The 18971-nt window shown below is 37.5% G+C and overlaps 1 pseudogene across 1 annotated transcript; it reads left to right on the forward strand.

The window, feature by feature from the left end:
• Positions 1 to 947: 947 nt before the first annotated feature.
• On the forward strand, positions 948 to 1202 carry LOC308279110 (NADH dehydrogenase [ubiquinone] 1 alpha subcomplex subunit 3-like; annotated as a pseudogene). Its single transcript has one exon. The product of its transcript is annotated as an NADH dehydrogenase [ubiquinone] 1 alpha subcomplex subunit 3-like (transcript).
• The last annotated feature ends 17769 nt before the right edge of the window (positions 1203 to 18971 follow it).

Below are 18971 nucleotides of genomic sequence, written 5' to 3' on the forward strand. Positions count from 1 at the left end.
TTAGTTGTATAAGATAAATAAGCTCTTCCTATCTGCTACACAATATTTTATCTATAATAATACTATATTATACACTTATAATTTATAAAGAGCATAGATTTCAGTGTAAAATTCTTACAGAATTTGCTAACAAAATAGTACTCGAATAGGCAAATAAATCAACTTAGATTGTTGAGTGAAAGGCATTTTTATACTGTTTGTTTTTATCAGGTAAAATAGTCAAAGTAAAAAATAATTTTAAGTCAATTTCTCAGGAATGTTGCAAATGGATGAATTTGAGTATATTTAAATGATGGTAACCGTAGGCAGGTAGGGTGCAGATGGAAAAGGTAGGCCACTGGGGGTGTGTCCATGAGGACTGTATCTGTCCTGGTACCTTCCTTTGGCTCTCTCTGCTTCCTTCCCCATGAGCCGAGAGCGGCATTTTCCCATCATGGGTTCTACTAGCATGGTTTCTGCTTTTTTAGCCAGTCAGTCATGGATTGAACCTTCTTAGCCTCTGACACCATGAGCTGAAATGAACTTTTAAGTTTTCTTGTCTGATATTTTGATCACAGTGACTGAAAAGCTGACTAATGCATCCCTAATTTTGTGGTAATCACAGGCTGTCTTCATATGAAGCAAATTGAGAACTCTTTCTTTGTAATTATCTTTGATTGGAAAGTGATTCTGGCCAGAGTGGTAGAGTTCCTGTGCCTTCTTTCCACATCCATCAAGATGGCCCATGCTGGACACATGCTAACTATGTATTGTTTATGTATAATTTATATTACTTTTATAAAAGTAAGCATTTACTTGCAGAAGCCTGGGGGCTAATGAGGAGTTTTCAGAAACAGCAACTATACAAGATGCAGAATAGGTCATAGTAGAACTTAGAAGGATGAAATGAGTTGGTAAAAAGGGAGGAATGGAGGGTGCTCCGAGTCCTCGCCACTGCCAGGAGCAAGATGGCTGCAAGAATTGCTGCCTACCTCAAGAATGCCTGGGCCTAGTATCCAGTGCTGGTTGTGTCCTTCAACCATCACAGGCCTCTCTATAATTCTGCCCCCAATTAGCCCCTACACCAAGTATGCCATAATGACCAATAAAGCCACACCCTACAACTACCCAGTGCCTGTCCGAGAGATGGGAACATGCCCGACACGCCCAGCCACCCCCAGGACCCCCAGGGTCCCAGCCTGGAGTGGCTGAAGAACTTGTGAACACTTCCATTGACAGGAGGAAGCCCCTTCCCCTAATAAAAATGTGAAACAAAAAAGGAAGGAATGTAGACTTTTTACACACACGATTCTCTTTCACAGGCCTTAGTTTTGTATTTATTTTGTTTTGTTTGTTCTCAGAATTGACTTCATGAACATTTGACCTCTGAGCTAGTTACCCCAGACTTTTTTAAATTTTGAAACAGGGTCTTGCTAAGTTGCTGAGCCTGGCTTCATACCTGAAATCCTCTTGTTTTTAGCCTTCAAAGTACTGGGATGACAGGAGTGTGCCATGACAACTAGATTTTTTTTTTAATTTGTGGTACTGTGGATTGAACCTATGGGTGTTCTACAACAGAGTCACACCCTTAGGACTTTTTTGTTTCTTATTACACAGGCTGGTCTCAAACTTGCAATCCTGCTCTCTCAGCAGGATTTACATATTTTATTATTTTAATATTTTATATATTTATATATTATACATAAATATATATTATAATTTTCAAATCAGGGAATTTCTATTTCTAAAAGCATTTATTATTTGTAGTAAAAATATTCAAAATCTTTCATCTGGTTTTTGAAATATACAGTAATTATCATTATCTATAATCACTTGAGTGTGCAATATAACACCAGAACTTATTTTTCTCTAATTGTAATTTATTATTCTCTGACTAGCATTTCCCCATTCCTCTCTTCCCACTAACCTCCCCAACCTCTGATAGCCACTATTCTACTCTCAGTTTGTATGAAATCAACTTTCTAGAATGCATTTATGAGTGAAATCATGTGATGTTTGTTTTTCCTTGCCTGATTTGTGCCATTTAATATAAGGTCTTATACTTCTATCCATTTTGTCACAAATGACAGGATTTTGTTATTTTTTTGACCAAATAGTATTCCTTTGTGTATATTACCACATTTTCTTCATCCATTCATTGTTTAATGGGCACTTAAGCTGTTTCTATGTTTTGGCTATTGCGATTAGAGCTGCAATGAACATGGGAGTGCAGCTGTCTATTTAAAGTACTGATTTCTATTCCTTTGGATATATACCCAAGAGTAACCTTACTGAATCTTATGGCACTTCTTTTTCATTTTTTGAAGAACTTCCATCCTGTTTTCCATAATGGCTTTACTGTACTAATTTACAACCCTAACAACAGTGTGTATCCTCACCAGCACTGGCTATCTTTAGTGTTTTTGATAATAATCATTCTAAGTGGAGTGAATGGTATCATATTGTATAATTTGATTTGCATTTCCTTAGTGGTGGAAATTTTTCTCATAATAGCTATTCATCATTTGTAGGTCTTCTTTTGAGAAATGGTTTGGTCTATTTCCATTTTTTAAATTTATTGGGTGCATTATAATCATACATCATTATGAGGTAAAAATGATAGAAGTATACATGCACACATCACACATTTAGGTCTTTACCAATTCCCACTCCATTCCCTTCCCCCTCCCTCCTCATATTTGGCTTAGTGACTGACTTTGATATGTTTGTGAGTGCCATTTTAAAATGGAGTATTTGGTTTATTGTGGCTGAATATTTTGAGTTCCTTGTATATTGTGGATATTAATCCCTTCTTGGGTATATAGTTTGAAAATACTTTCTCCCATTCTCTAGGTTGTCTCCTTACTCCCAAATGCTGGGATTACAAGTGTGTGACACCACGCCCTGGTAGCTTCTAAATTTCTGGACTGATTTAAAGAAGTAGGTATGGTGCACTAATAATCTTGTCTCAGAACTTTCACGTAACTACCACAGTTTTTCTTTATATTTTTCTTTCTTTATTATTTTTATTTGGTGCATTATAATTATACATCATACTGAGGTATAGAGTGATAAGAATATACATGCACACAGCTCTTGGAGCACTCTCCTTTGGGGCCCACTCTCTTCTTCCTCCTCCCTGCACGAGCCCCTGATATTGGAATGGGTAATTTTACATACATAGCATTATTAAAATTGTTATATTATTTATGTTTCTATACCCTCACCTCCCTCTACTAAACCCCCTTCATCACTCCATTGGCAGTTCTGCTCTTCTACCAGATTTCACCCTTGTTTTCCAAATTGTACCTAGCTTCCACATATAAAAAAAAAACTATAACTATTAATTTTAAGATGAGCTCCATCTATTTTCCTTCAAATGACATAATTTTGTTCTTTATGGCTGAATAAAATACCATTGTGTATATATCCCACAGTTTTGTGATCCATTCATCTGTTGATGGACACATAGGCTGGTTCCATAATCTGGCTATTGTGAATTGGCTTGCTTTAAACATGGATATGCAAGTATCACTATAATATTCTGATTTTAGTTTCTTTGAAAAGATTCCCAGGAATGGTATCCCTTAATTATATGGTGGTTTGATTCCCAATCTTCTAAGAAACCTCCACACTAATCTCCACAGTGGCTGTACTAGTTTGCAGTCCCACCAACAGTGTAAAGAGTTCTTATTTTCTTACATCCTCACAAGCATTTATTGTTTGTGTTCTCTGAGCTACATCCTCATCACTTTTTTTGTTGTTGTTGTTTTGTTTTTTGTGGTACTGGGGTTCCTGGGAGCCCTTCTACCTCCGGGCTACACTCCTAGACCTATTTTTTATATTTTTATTTGGAAACAGGATCCCTTAAGCCAGCACGGCTGGCTTCGAACCTGCGTGATCCTCCTGTCTCTGCCTCCCAAGCGTGGGGATTACAAGCATGCGCCACCACACCAGGAATAATCACTTTTTATTTTGAAATACAGTCTCAAAGAGTTCCTGAGGGCCTCAGTAAGTAGCTGAAACTGGTTTTGAACTTATGATTATTCGGTTTCAGCCTTTCAAGTATCAATATTACAGCATGTCCTTCTACACCCAGCCATTTTTTCCCAAGATTTTATTATGAAAATTTCAAACATGTAAGTGGTGAAAGGAGTGTACAGAAAACACTATATACCCACTGCCTACATTCTATAGTGGTTAAAATCTTAAAAAATTGGAAGCTTTTCTGTGTATCAACCATGAATCCACTATGAAAAAAATCCAGTTCATTCAGGATATCCCACAAAAAATAAAATACTTAGAAATGAACTTAACCAAGGAGGAAAAAAATCTCTACAAAGAAAATGATAAAAGATTGAAAAAAGAAATCAAATACGACCTTAGAAGATGAAAAAATCTCCCATGTTCCTGGGTAGGCAGAATAAATATCATCAAAATGGCCATACTTCCAAAAGTGATCTACAGGTTCAATGCAAAACCCATTAAATTACCAAGGTCTTTCCTTAAAGATATAGAAAAATCAGTTCTTAAAAAAATTTGGAACAACCACAGACCCAGAATAGCCAAAGTAGTTCTCAGCAATAAAAAAAATGCTGGAAGAATCACAATACCTGGCTTTAAACTATACTACAAAGCCATAGTAATAAAAACAGCATAATACTAGCACAAAAACAGCTACATAGACCAATAGAGCAGAATAGAAGACTCAGAAACAAATCCACACACCAACAGCAAATTGAATTTTGACAAAAGGGCCAAAAACATACATGGGGGAAAAAGATAGCCTGTTCAACAAATGATGTTAGAAAAACTAGTTAACCATATGCAGAAAAATGGAAATATATCTCACTTTCTCACCTTGCTTAAGATTGAGTTCAAGATGGATCAATTACTTGGAAATAAGACCAGAGACTTTGAGTCTCCTTCAAGAAGCCTCACAGGAAGGCAAAGGTCCAACACTGCAACACATCCACACAAGTAAAACCTTTCTCAACAAAACCACAAAGTCAAGAGAAACTAAAAGGTAGATCAATATGTAGCACCGCATTAAACTGAAGACCTTAACAGCAAAGGAAACTTTCTATCAAGAACCTCAACTGAGAGCCAAAAGAATGGGAGATTTTTGTCACCTTCTCCTCGGATAGAGGACTAATATCTAGAATATATAGAGACCTCAAGAACCTCAACACTAAGAAAACAAATAACCCAATCAAAATAGGGCAAGTGAACTAAATAGACACTTCTCAAAAGAAGAGATTCAAATGGCCATTAAGTGCATGAAAAAAATGGTCAACATCATTAGCAATCAGAGAGATGCAAATCAAAAGTACCCTGACGTTTCACCTAACTTCAACTAGAATGGCAATCATTCAAAACACAAACAACAACAAATTCTGTCAAGGATGTGGAGAAGTGTCAACTCTAATATATTGTTTTTGAGATTACAAATTAGTACAAACACTTTGGAAAACAGTATGAAAGATACTCAGAAGAATGGGAATGAACTTACCATATGATTCAGCAATACCACTTCTGGGTATCAACCCAAAAAAAAAAAAAAAATGGAATCCAAACTACCAAACTAATGCATGTATTTCTGTGTTCATAGCTGCACAATTCGCCATTGCCAAACTATGGAACCAGCCAAGATGTCCATCAACAGATGAATGTATTACAAAACTATGGGGCTTCCAGGAAGATGGCAACGGAGAAAAGCAGGGCTTACAAGCTCCTCTAACAACTAATCTCTATTGCCACAAAAGCAGCATCTTTCATAGCCAGAAAACACCATCAGCAGAGAAAAAAAGAATGCAAGGGACAGAGAAAAAGAGGGCTGGAAAAACGCGACGCCAGAAAGAAACCAGACCACAGTGCTGCAGCTGGATCCGTGGAGCAGAGCGGCGGGCGCCATCTTCCCTTGCAGCATCAGGCCCCAGAGAGGAGGGGGACTCAGAACGGAGCTCAGAGCAAGAGAGGAGATATGCCAGCCTCACGGCCGAGGACCTGTCAGCAGCACATTACTGCCAGCGGCAGCAGGAGCTCACCATACAGCACCAGACCAACACACTCAACAGCCCACCAGGCTCCAGAGAGGAGCGGCAGACAGCGAGCCAAGGTGAGCCACTGCGGAACAGCAGGGCAAAATTCGGCAGATTTTTCGGTGAAGGGAGCATCTAAAGCTCCCAGTGGCTGGACTCAGCACACCTTGCAGGGACTCAGAATGGAGCTCAAAAACAGAGAAGAAATACGCCAGCCTCACAGCTGCTCACTGGCGGCAGCAGCAGTGAATTCACGAAGTCCACTGCAACTCCATCTGCGCACTCAACAACAGTGAGTCAAATTGTGGCCCCTAGAGGAGAAATCCCAGTACTGCATTCCCAGTGACTTGACCTAGTGGGGGAGTGGCAGTGGCAGAGATGTCACACCATAGGAGAACGCCCAACCTGGCACCCCCCTCATGGTCTAAAGCAGCCTCGATTGACTCCCTGGGTCTGAGACTCTGCAATACAACCCAGTAAAGGAGTAGTGGGGACTGAGATACCACAGACTCGAGATCCAGAGCACCTTCAGTGGAGTCGTAATGAACCAAGGAAAGAACCCAGAGAAGGCACAAACTTCCAAAATCATGGGAAAGAGGAATAACAATGGAGCAATGAATGCCCACAAACCCACAATATCAGAACCTGATAACAAAGAAATTCAGAGATTTCTAGAAGATCAAATCAGGAAAATAACTGTAGAAATAATAGAGGTGTTTCAAAAAGAATTCAGAGAGAGCCAAAAAGAGATAAAGGATGCAATTAATGAAGTGAAGGCCTCAATTCAAAGTACAAACAACCGATTAGACCACATGGAGAATAGAATCTTGCTCTTAGAAGATGAACACTCCAAAAGTGAATGCATAGTTTCTAATTTAGAAAAAAATATCTGACAGCAGGAATCTGACATTGAAGAAATATGGGCCCATTTTAAGAGAGCTAACCTAAGAATCATTGGAATAGAGGAGGGAAAAGAAGGTGAAACCAAAGGGATCAACAATCTCTTCAAGGAAGTAATACCAGAAAAATTTCCAAACATAGAGCAAGAGGTCGATACACAGGTCCAGGAAACTTATAGAACTCCCTTTAGACAGGATTGGAAAAGAGGATCCCCATGCCACATAATTGTCAAAATGACCAATGTGGAAGCCAAGCAGAGAATCTTAAAGGCAACAAAAACAAAGGGCCAAGTGACATTCAGAGGCAAGCCAATTAGAATCACTCCAGACTTCCAAACCAAGTCATGAAGCCAGAAGTGCTTGGAGTAACATATTCCAAACTCTGAAAGAAAACAACTTCCAGCCAAAAATTTCCTACCCAGCAAAACTTCCTATCAAATTAGATGGAGAAATAAGAAGCTTCCATGACAAACAGAAACTGAAGGAATTTATGTCTTCAAAACCAGCACTAGAGAAAATACTCAGAGATTAACTACAAAGAAGAAATAGGTAACACACACCCGAACCAGAGAAACAAGATTTTCCATCCAACAGACAACTAAGATTGGTTATCTGTGGAGATTCATTATTTATGTTAGTCTTTTACCTATCTCTAAATTGTATTGTTTGCTTTTATTGTTCCTAATTTTTAGGATTTCTATTTGGAATATTAATATACCTTCAGATACAGCATTTGGAAATATCTTATCTCATTTTAGCAGTAACTTTTAACTCTGTTTACATTGTCTTTGGATATACAATTTTTTTTATTTTTTAGGGAGTTTGTTTACCCTTTAGTTGCCTGTGCCATTGAAATCATATCCAAGAAATCATTGCCAATTTCAATGTTGTGAGGTTTTATAACCCAGATTTTCTTCTAAAAGTTCAAAGTCTTAAGATTTATATTTAGGTCTTTTATCTATTTTGAGTTAATATTTGTATATGGTGTTAGGTAAGGGTCCAATTTCATTCTTTTTTATGTAATTATTATTTTTCAACAATATTTAGTTAAAGGATTATTATTTCCTCCACCAAATGTTCGTGGAAACCTTGTCAAAAATAACTTGACAATATATGGAAGAATTTATCTCTAGGCTTTTATTTAACTCCAATGGTTTATATATCTGCCTTTATAACACTACTACACTGTTTCAATTAGTGTAGCTTTATATGATTTGAAATCAGAAAATATACATCTTCTAGCTTTGTTCTTTTTCGAGATCATTTCAGGTATCTAGAGTCCATACTCCATATTAGGATAGATTTTTTGTGAAAAATAAATAAATAAATGTATGATATTTTCACCTAAAAATAAAGAAAAATATTCTCTGGTAATAAAGAAAGCAAAAAGAAATATTGAAATGTTATCTTTAAGTCATCAAAAGCTTGGTATCAGACAAATAAAACTGTTATGTGAGATTATCATTGTTAATTTTGGATAAAGTGCTATAATACTAGATGTCAACCACTAAGCCAAGCATGGGAAGGAGGGATGGGGAGGGAATGGGGCGGGGATCGGGTAGGGGCTAACTGGGCAATGTGTGTGTGTATGTCTACAAAAGTTTTTTTTTTATCCCATTATGATGTATGAATACAGTGCACCAATAAAAAAAACTATGGGATATGTACACAATGGAATTTTACTTAGCCATCAAGAAAAACACAATTACATCATTTATAGGAAAACGGATAGAAGTGGAGGACTTTATACTAAGTGATACTAGTCAATCACAAAAAATAAGAAATCAGATGCTCTCCCTAATATTCAAAAGCTAGGGAGGAAATGGGTTATAAGAAGAACTCAACATGAAGAAGATAATATAGATGAGCAAATAAGGCGACATAACTGAAGAGAAAGGAGAGGGGAAGAGGAAAATTCTCTAATGTTCATGATGTAACATATCAATCACCAAGTGAAACATGAGAAGAAGAGAGAAGGAGGGAATAAGGCGGGTACTGGGTAAAGTCTAATTGGGTGATGTGTGCATGTATGCCTCCATCATCTTGTACTACATTAAGATGTATAACTATAATGCACCAATAAAAATTTTAAAATATTAAATTATGCAATATATGCAAACCATTTAATTGTATATTTTATTTATTTATTTTTTGTGGGTCTGGGAATGAAACCTAGGGGCATTCGACCTCTGAGATATAACTCCTGCCCCATTTTTTATTCTTTATTTTGAACCAGGGTCTCACTAAGTTACACAGTGCCTCACTAAGTAGCTGAGGCTGTCCGCAATTCTCTGGTCTCAGCCTCCCAAATGCTGGGATTATAAGCGTGCGCCACCACGCCTGGCTTAATTGTACATTTTAGATAGGTAATTTTTATGATATCCGAATTTTCCTTCCATGAAGTTGCTTTTATTTATTATTTATTTTTTTATTTTTTATTTTTTATTTTTTATTTTTTGGTGGTACTGGGGGTGGAACCCAGAGGCCTTCTACCTTTGGGTTATACTCCCAGACCTATTTTATATTTTTATTTGGAGACAGGGTCTAACTTAGTTGCTGAGAGCCTCACTTAGTAGCTGAGGCTGGCTTCGAACCTGTGTGATCCTCTTGTCTCAGCCTCCCAAGCATGGGGATTACAAGCGTGCGCCACCACGCCCGGCATGAAGTTGCTTTTAAAACTGGACTTTTGATAAACGTAACAACTTGGATGAATACCAAAATAATTATTCTGAGTAAAGGCACCCAGACAAAAAAAGTCTATGCCATATGATTCCATTTATATAAAACTCTACAAAATGCATACTAATCTACAGTGATAAAAAGCAAATTAGTAGTTGCTTAGAGAGGAGGCATGAGAGAAGAGGACAATATAGAGGGTCAGGGAAAAGGAATTATAAGGAGGGGTGAGTAACTTTCAGATATATATTCTTTCTTTTGTGGTACTGGGGATGAAACCAGGGGCATTCTACCTCTGAGCTACACCCTATCCCTGTATTTTATTCTTTATTTTGAAACAGAGTCTCACTAAGTTTCAGAGGGTAGTTAAGTAGTTGAGAATGTCCACGAACTGTAATCCCCCTGTCTCAGTCTTTCAAGTACTGAGATTACAAGTGTTTGCCACCATGCCTGGCTCGAGATGATATATTAATTATATTGATTCTTGTAATAGTTTTACAGGTACATACATATATCAAAGCTTATTAAATTTACACTATAAATGTGTGCAGTTTATTTTATGTTAATCATATCTTTAAAATCCTGTTTGAAAATATAATACCATTTTTATATGGCTGGTAGATGGTTGAAATGTGACTATGAATGAAAATGACCTGACACATGGTAAGAGCTTAAGAAATTGTAACTTAAAAAATCAGTCACTGCACCAACTGCTGTGTGCATGTATATCACTATCACTATTTACTTCAATATAATGTGAGACTATAAGACTATAATCACTAATAAAAGTATAAAAATAAAGTAAAAGGCCCCAAACAAACAAACAGCAACAACAACAAAAAGCAGTGGTGGGAGGTTACTTGGGAGTGGTTACAGTACTTGGGAGGTTAAGACAAAGGGATCCCAGTTTTAAGACCAGCCTCAGAAATTTAGTGAGGCTCTCAGCAACCTAGCGTAATCCTGTTTAAAAAAATATCAGGCCATGGTAGTAGCTCAGAGGCAAAATGACCCTGAGAGAAATCCCCAGTAATACACACACACACACACACACACACACACACACACACACACATACACAATGTCAGTATAGGGAGTAGGGTTATATAAAAATAACTCAGGCCTTTGTCCAGGTTTTCCTGTACAATTATCTAGCTGGTACCTTCTTTGCCCATATCCCATAGTGAGGACTTCATCTAGCCATAAGTCACCAGTAGATCTTGTATGTGGTAAGGGTCTTGTCACCACTTCCAAAATGATGTTTTGAAGGCTACATCCTCCAGAGAAAGATAATGGTACTGGTATCAAAAGAATGAACCCACTCCTGAAACTCTTTTAAGGCATTAAATCCACCCATGAGGAGAGAGCCCTTCTGGCCCCACCACCCCTTAAAGGTCTCCCTCTTAGCAACCATTACAATGCAAATGTTAGCAGGACTTTTAGAGGGGAAAGTATTCAAACCATAGCAAATGCCCACTATGAAACCCCAACCCTACACTGGACCAACAAAGCTTGAACTCATCACCCTAGTATTAGTTTTCTGTGCTCTACAGGTTTATGAGCTTAATGGCTTGAAACAACACCCCGTCATTTTCTAACCGCCCAACTGTGCACAGATAGGGCATGGTGATGTACTAATTGTAGTACTTGGGACCTGAGTCAGGAATATCATAGGTTTACAGGCAGTCTCACCAAATGAGCAAGACTCTAATCAAACCTAGCAAGACCCTGTTTAAAAAAAAAACAGTGCTAGAAGTATAGGTTGCAAGTAGAATGTCCATGAGATCAATCCCTACTATAGAAAGAAAAAAGAAAGAAAGATTAGACACAGCTGAGGTGTGTACTCTGCTCATGATTTCACAAGGCTGATAACAAGCTATCTACTGTGGTGCATTCTCATTTGAATGTTTGACTTGACTAGGGAAATACTTGCTTGCATGATCCTTGAAGTTATTGATAGAATGCATTACTTTGTACTTCCATTCCTAGCGACCACCTCTGTCCATATGCAGGTCACAAAGTGCTATTTGCTTCTTCAAGGCCAGTAATGATGTGCTTTTTCCCTCAGGAAGAGCTCATGCTCTATTTAAAGGGCTCTTGTCTGATTAAGTCAGGACCACCTCAAGCTCCCTTTTGATTAAGCTAACTGATTTGAGACCTTAATTACATCTGAAAATCCTTTCATTTTCTTCCTATATCTTAACCTAATCATTGGAGCAGCAGTGCTCCCCACCCATATTTAAATAGACAGATTATATAGAGTGAAGCACAAGGAATCAGCTGTGTGTGTGTGTGTGTGTGTGTGTGTGTGTGTGTGTGTCATACACTGGAGCCTGAACCCAGGGGATTCTCCCTCCAGGCTACCTCTTATTTTTTATGTTGTTACAGAATCTCACTAAGTTGCTGAGGCTGGTCTCAAACCTGTAATACTCTTGTCTCAGCCTCCCAAGTACTAGGATTACAGGCATGCGTCACCATGCCTGGTAAGGTGTCAGGAATATTGAGAATGATCTTAAAAGCTGGTCTTCACTGTTTTTCCTGGTATAATGGGTAGATTAGGGCCATCTATGCTTTCTCTTTTGGTGTCTTTAAGCATGTGTATCTTTCTTCTGCAATAACAAATTCATTAACCTATTCACTGTAAAAATTCCGACAGAATCTTGATGTATTCATGCTAAATAGAGAGCCATATAGGCCTCATATTTTATGGCAAGTTGATCCCTTGACCAACTGGGAGGTCCACGGTATCTTCCTACTTTGTTTCAAGAGGGATGTGTGTGTGTTTGTGTGCATTAAGAAAAATAATATTTGTAGCCGGGTGTGGTGGTGCACGCTTGTAATCCCCGTGCTTGGGAGGCAGAGACAGGAGGATCACGCAGGTCTGAAGCCAGCCACGCTGGCTTAAGAGACTCTGTTTCCGAATAAAATACAAAATAGGTCTGGGAGTGTAGCCTGGAAGTAGAAGGGCTTCCAGGAACCAAAATAATAATAATAATAATAATGATAATAATAATAATAATAATAATAATAATATTTGTAATATTTTCTTAAACCTATCTGCTTTATAGATTGGAGAGGCATTATAGTAATATTGAAAAATTCACCCTTTTAAAGGGTGAATTTTTCACCCTTTAAGGCATGGTGGCATATGCCAGTTCTTGAGAAGCTGAAACAAGAGCACCATAGGTTTGAGACCAGCCTCAGAAAATTAGCAAGATTCTCAGAAACCTAGCAAAATTCTGCATCAAGGACACTCTATTGGGAGGGGAGAAGGAAAATGGCGGGGAGAGGGCACGAAGCACAGTCTAAATGTACACCATTTTCAATATGTCCCGCTTATAAATAAAATAAAATATGGAAAAAATAAAAACATAAATTGCAAACAAAAATTTTAAAAGGCTGGGGTATAACTCAGAAGTAGACTTTCTTTGGGCTCAATTCCTAGTTCCACATACAAAACAACCCTAATCATATATACAAATGGCCAAAGCACATGAAAAGATGTTCAGCATCATTAGCCATCAGAAAAACAAAAATCAAAGCCACAATGCGATACCATTTCTCACCCACTAGGATGATTGTGATAAAAAACAGATAATGACAAGTGTTATCTAGGATGAGAAAAATTAAAATCCTAACATATTACTGGGGAGGATGTACAAGTACTTGGAGAACATTTTACTGGTTCCTCAAAGTTTAACATGAAGTTAACATATGGCAATTCTGCTCACAGGTATGTACCCAAATTAAATGAAAGCATATATTTACTCAAACACAAATGTTCATAATAGGATTATTATTAATCAAGAAAAAGTGGAAACAACTCAATGTCCATCAACTGAGAAGTAGACAAACAAAATGTGGGCTATCCACACATTTGGTCATAAAAAGGAATGAAGTACTATTCTTTCTATATAAGTGAAACTTGAAATCATTGTGTGATGTGAAAGGAGCTAGTCTCAAGAGATCACATGTCAAACAGGTTAATTCATAGAGATGGACTGTAGATTGGTAGTTATCTAGAGCTGGGGGCACTGTTAAGTACAAGGTGACTTGTAATGTGCATTGGGTTTCTTTTTAGAGTAATGAATATGTTCTAAAATTGGAGAGTGATGATGGCTGCAAATCTCTGCGAATATACTAAAAACCTCTAAATTCACCCTTTAAAAGGGTGAATTTAATGTGTATGAACTATATTTTAGTGTAGCTCTGCATGTGTGTGTGCGTGCGTGTGTGTGCGCATGCATGTGTGTGCATGTTATTTTGGATCGAACCGAAGGCCTCACACTTGGGAGACAAACACTCTACCACTGAACTACCTCCCCAGCCCTTTCTTTTGAGACAGGGTTGCACTAAGCTTTCCAGGCTGGCCTTGAACTTGCTACATTCCTGCCTCAGCCTTCTGAGTTGCTGCAGTGACAGGCTTGTAACCACTACACTTGGTATTTATTTATTTATTTATTTATTTATTTATTTATTTATTTATTTATTTTGGTGGTACTGGGGTTCCTGGAAGCCCTCTGACTCCGGGCTACACTCCCAGACCTATTTTATATTTTTTTTGCTTGGAAACAGGGTCTCTTAAGCCAGCGCGGCTGGCTTCGAACCTGCGCCGTCCTCCTGTCTCCGCCTCCCAAGCGCAGGGATTACAAGTGTGAGCTACCACGCCTGGCTGGTTTTTAGTTGTTACATTTTTTTTAAATTAGCCAGCAAGTATTTATTATCTTTCTGTGTTTGATATGAGGTTTGTGTTTCTAAAGTCAGTATCTAATATGTGGCAATGTGAATGAAGAATATTTCCACCCAGAGAAAACATTTTAAATTTGTGTTGAAAATGTTAGTAGTACAAATGAAAGAGGTGGGGACTAAAAACATATTTGTTAGAAACTTTTGTGCAGAATATTGTTCCTTATAGCAGAAATATTTCTATTCCAGTCTCAGTCCAGCAGCACAAGCAAAACCTGGGAAGTTGTTTGACATGTAGAATCATGGGGCACATTGAGACTTTCTGAATTAGAATCTACATTTTAACAAGATTTGCAGGCATTTGGCATACACAGGACAGTCTGAAAAGCACTAGCTCTAAGGTAAGTAAGATGACTTCCTAACACTTTAATTTGCCCTTTAATCAGCCTCTAAGTAAGGTAGTGGGAACATATTTAATATTATATTATATGGAATATTCTCCATATATATTCATCTTGACGTAATCATAATCTTAAAAAATGAAGATGACTCAATTTTTTTTTCTTTTTTTCTTTGGTGGTACTGGGGTTCCTGGAAGCCCTTCTACCTCCGGGCTACACTCCCAGACCTATTTTATATATATTTTTTTATTTAGAAACAGGGTCTCCTAAGCCAGTGCACGCAGCTGGCTTCGAACCTGCGCGATCCTCCTGTCTCCGCCTCCCAAGCACGGGGATTACAAGCGTGCGCCACCACGCCCGGCGTTGAAGATGACTCATTTTAATATATTTCCTGACCTTTTTTGTAGTATTGGGGGGATGAAACCTAGAGGCATTCTACCTCTGAGCTATACCCTCAGTTCTATTTTTATTCTTTATTTTGAAATAGGGTGTCACTAAGTTTAAGAGGGCATCACTGAGTAGCTGAGACTAACCATGAAATTGCGATACTCCTGCCTCAACCTCCCAAGTACTGAGATTACAAGGGTGTACCACCACACACTGCTGCTCATACTTTTAATCTATTTCTTTCCATGGCCCTTTGTAAAATCCTGTAATACAGTTCTTTTCAGTGATAATATTCTAACAGTAATTTGTCATTTTTTATGAATGATGCTTGTACATTTCAACATCAGCTTGCTTAGTATATCTTTAAAAGCTCTTGGAATTTCAACTATAATCATTATACATCTGTAATCCCAGAATTTGGGAGACTGAGACAGGAGAATCCAAGGTTCAAGGCCAGCTTTAGCAACTTAGCAAGACCCTGTTTTCAAATAAAAAATAAAAAAGGAATGGAGAGTGTGTAGCTTAGTGGTAAAACACCCCTGGGTTTAGTACCCATACTACAAAAACAAAAAATAAAAACCCACAAAGATAATTTGCAAGTTTAAGTTGTACTCTATAGTAAGGGAAACTGTTTATTGTATTATTGTATTATATTATTTGAAACCACTTTGGAAGACAGTATGGAGTACCCTCAGAAGAATGGGAACAAACATACCATATCATCCAGCAATACCACTTCTGGGTATCTACCCAAAAGATAGGAAACCAAACTACCAAACTAATGCATGTGTATCTATGTTCATAGCTCCACAATTCACCATTCCCAAACTATGGAACCAGCCAAGATGTAGTATGGGTTCAGTACCCATACTATGAAAACAAATAAAAACCCACAAAGAAAATTTGCAATTTTAAGTTGTACTCTATAGTAAGGAAAACTGTTTATTGTATTATTTGCTTCATCTGCCAAGTAGATAAGTTAAACTACTTAGAAGCCATTCACTTTTCATTGATTGTCGTGACCTAGTTAAATTGCATAAAATTTCTTTTATGGGATTGGTCTTTTATTCATGCAAAGATTAAGAGAAAAAGACAGACCAGTTTTCTACAACAAAATTGTAAGGTACATTAATTTGGACAATAGATTGTATTTCTTTTTATTTTTTAAAAACTTTTTCTTGGTACATTGTATTCATACATCATAATGGTATTAAAAAAAACTTGTGTAGACATACATACACACATTGCCCAGTTAGCCCCTACCCAATTCCCAACCCATTCCCTCCCCATTCCTCCTTCCCATGCTTGGCTTAGTGGTTGATATCGATATGTTTAAGTATATCATGTGCTTTAGAGAGTTTCCTTCTTCATCCTCCCATTCTCTAAGTTAAGTTGCCTTATTTGCTCCTCTATAGGATCTCTTTTTTCAATTAGAGTTCCTCCTATGACCCATTTCTCCTTAGCTTTCACATATTAGGGAAGGCATCCGATTTCTTCTCTTCTGTGACTGACTAATCTCGCTTAGCATAATGTCCTCCAGTTCCATCCATTTACCTGAAAATGATGTAATTGAGTTTTTTAATGGCTGAGTAAAATTCCATTGTGTACATATCCCACAGTTTTGTAATCCATTCATCTGTTGATGGACTTCTTGGCTGGTTCCATAGTTTAGCAATGGTGAATTGTGCAGCTATGAACATAGATACACATGCATTAGTTTGGTAGTTTGGTTTCCTATCTTTTGGGTAGATACCCAGAAGCGGTATTGCTAGATGATATGGTATGTTTGTTCCCATTCTTCTGAGGATACTCCATACTGTTTTCCAAAGTGGTTGCACTAATTTGCAATACCAATAACAATGTTTTAGAGTTCTCACTTCTCCACATCCTTGCCAGAATTTGTTTTGTGTTTTGGATGATTGCCATTCTAGTTGGAGTTAGGTGAAATGTCATGGTAGTTTTGATTTGCATTTCTCTGATTGCCAATGATATATTGATTTTTGACAAAGAGGCCAAAAACATATACTGGAAGAAAGATAGTCTGTTCAACAAATGGTGTTGGCAAAACTGGTTAACCATATGCAGAAAAATGGAAATAAATCCCACTTTCTCACCCTGCACAAGAGTCAATTCAAGATGGATCAAAGACTTGGAAATTAGACCAGAGACCTTAAGGCTCCTTGAAAGGAGCCTAGGTCCAACACTGTAACACACAGTCACAGATAAAAACGTTCTCAACAAGACCCCAAAGGCACAAGAAACTAAGAGGTGAATAAATACACGGGATTGCATGAAACTGAAGAGCTTCTATTCAACAAAGGAAACTGTCAAGAACCTCAATCGAGAGCCAGCAGAATGGGAGATTGTTGCCACCTACTCCTCCGATAGAGGACTAATATCTAGAATATATGAGAACTCAAGAAACTCAACACTAATAATCCAATAAAAAAATGGGCAAGTGAACTAAATAGACACTTCACAAAAGAAGAGATTCAAATGGCCAATAAATGCATGAAAAATATATTGTATTTCAATATGCTATATGTTACATATATATTTGGGGTACTACATTATAATATTTGAAAGCATTTTGAGGTAACAGTCATATGTTCATTTTATAAAATTTAAATAATTCTCTTCTTGCCTTCCAAAAGCAATATTATCTTTGAAATACACATCTGGATAATAAATTTCTGTTTAAAATTTTCTGTTTCTGGAAATTTTAATTTACAGTTTGATTATAGGTTCTCTCAAGTATGAACAACTAGACATTCATAGTCACCAAGTAGGCCAGAACCTGGGTTCACTTTCTTCCTAAAAAAAAAAAAAAATATATATATATATATATATATATATATATATATATATATATATAATTGTAGCATAATTAGAGTGTAGTCCACCGTGGCTTAGTTTAGTTCATTAACATGGTTTGAGTATTATGTCATTTTCTTTGAAAACCCATTGATTGATCTTGAACCATGAGAGTACCAGGGGCCTAAATTTTAAGAACTTTCTCTTGAGAGGACATGTTTCTTCTTCTGTATAGAGTTACCAGGCAATAATATCCCAGAATAATTCAGCCCATTGAATCTCAGTGAAGCTGGAGCATTTCAGGATCAAAAGTTTCTACTTGAGGTGGGCATGGTGACACATGCTTATAATCCCAGCATTTGAGAGGCTGAAACAGGAGGATCATGGATTCTTGGTCAGCCTCAGTGGTGAAGCTACATAGTGAGGCCCTCTGAAACTTAGTAAGACCTTGTATTAAAATAAAGAATAAAAAATAGGGCTAGGGGTATATCTCTGAGGTACAATGTCCCAGGGTGCCATCCCCAGTACTGCAAAAAAAGTTTCTACTTGGACCAGCCTAAGGCTTAGTATCCCAGTAACAGCATTACTTTCACCATCTTCTCTAAGGGGCATGCACTCATCCTGATTGCCCACTACTCAGACCGCAGCCCTTGCTAACCTATAATCTATTGGCTAATTCACCAACTGTGATTTGGGTATAAAGTCAACTGTCTTATTCATGTCTATATGCTCAATATGATTATTTTTCAATTTTGTTACATTCTTTCAAACTTCTCTATTTTTTAATTTTTTTTATTTTTCATGGATCATATTGAAAATGGCGTACAATTAGACAGTGCTTGGTACCCTTCCCCCACTTCCACTTTTCCCCCTCCCCACAATGAGTATCCAGGTGGATCATGCTACATTCATACTTTTACACACATTCAAAAGTAACTCCTCCATTAATCAACTTCAGCCTTCTTCCTCTCCTACTCTTCCATTATAGTTTTGCTGAGGTTTGCCCTCTATTATATGGAGTCCCTCCCGTATCCCTAATACTCCCTAGTTTGGGCATATTAGAGAAAACATATATTTTTTCTTTTTCTGTG

This window comes from Muscardinus avellanarius, assembly GCF_963383645.1.
Source record: "Muscardinus avellanarius genome assembly, chromosome: X".
Taxonomy (NCBI): domain Eukaryota; kingdom Metazoa; phylum Chordata; class Mammalia; order Rodentia; family Gliridae; genus Muscardinus; species Muscardinus avellanarius.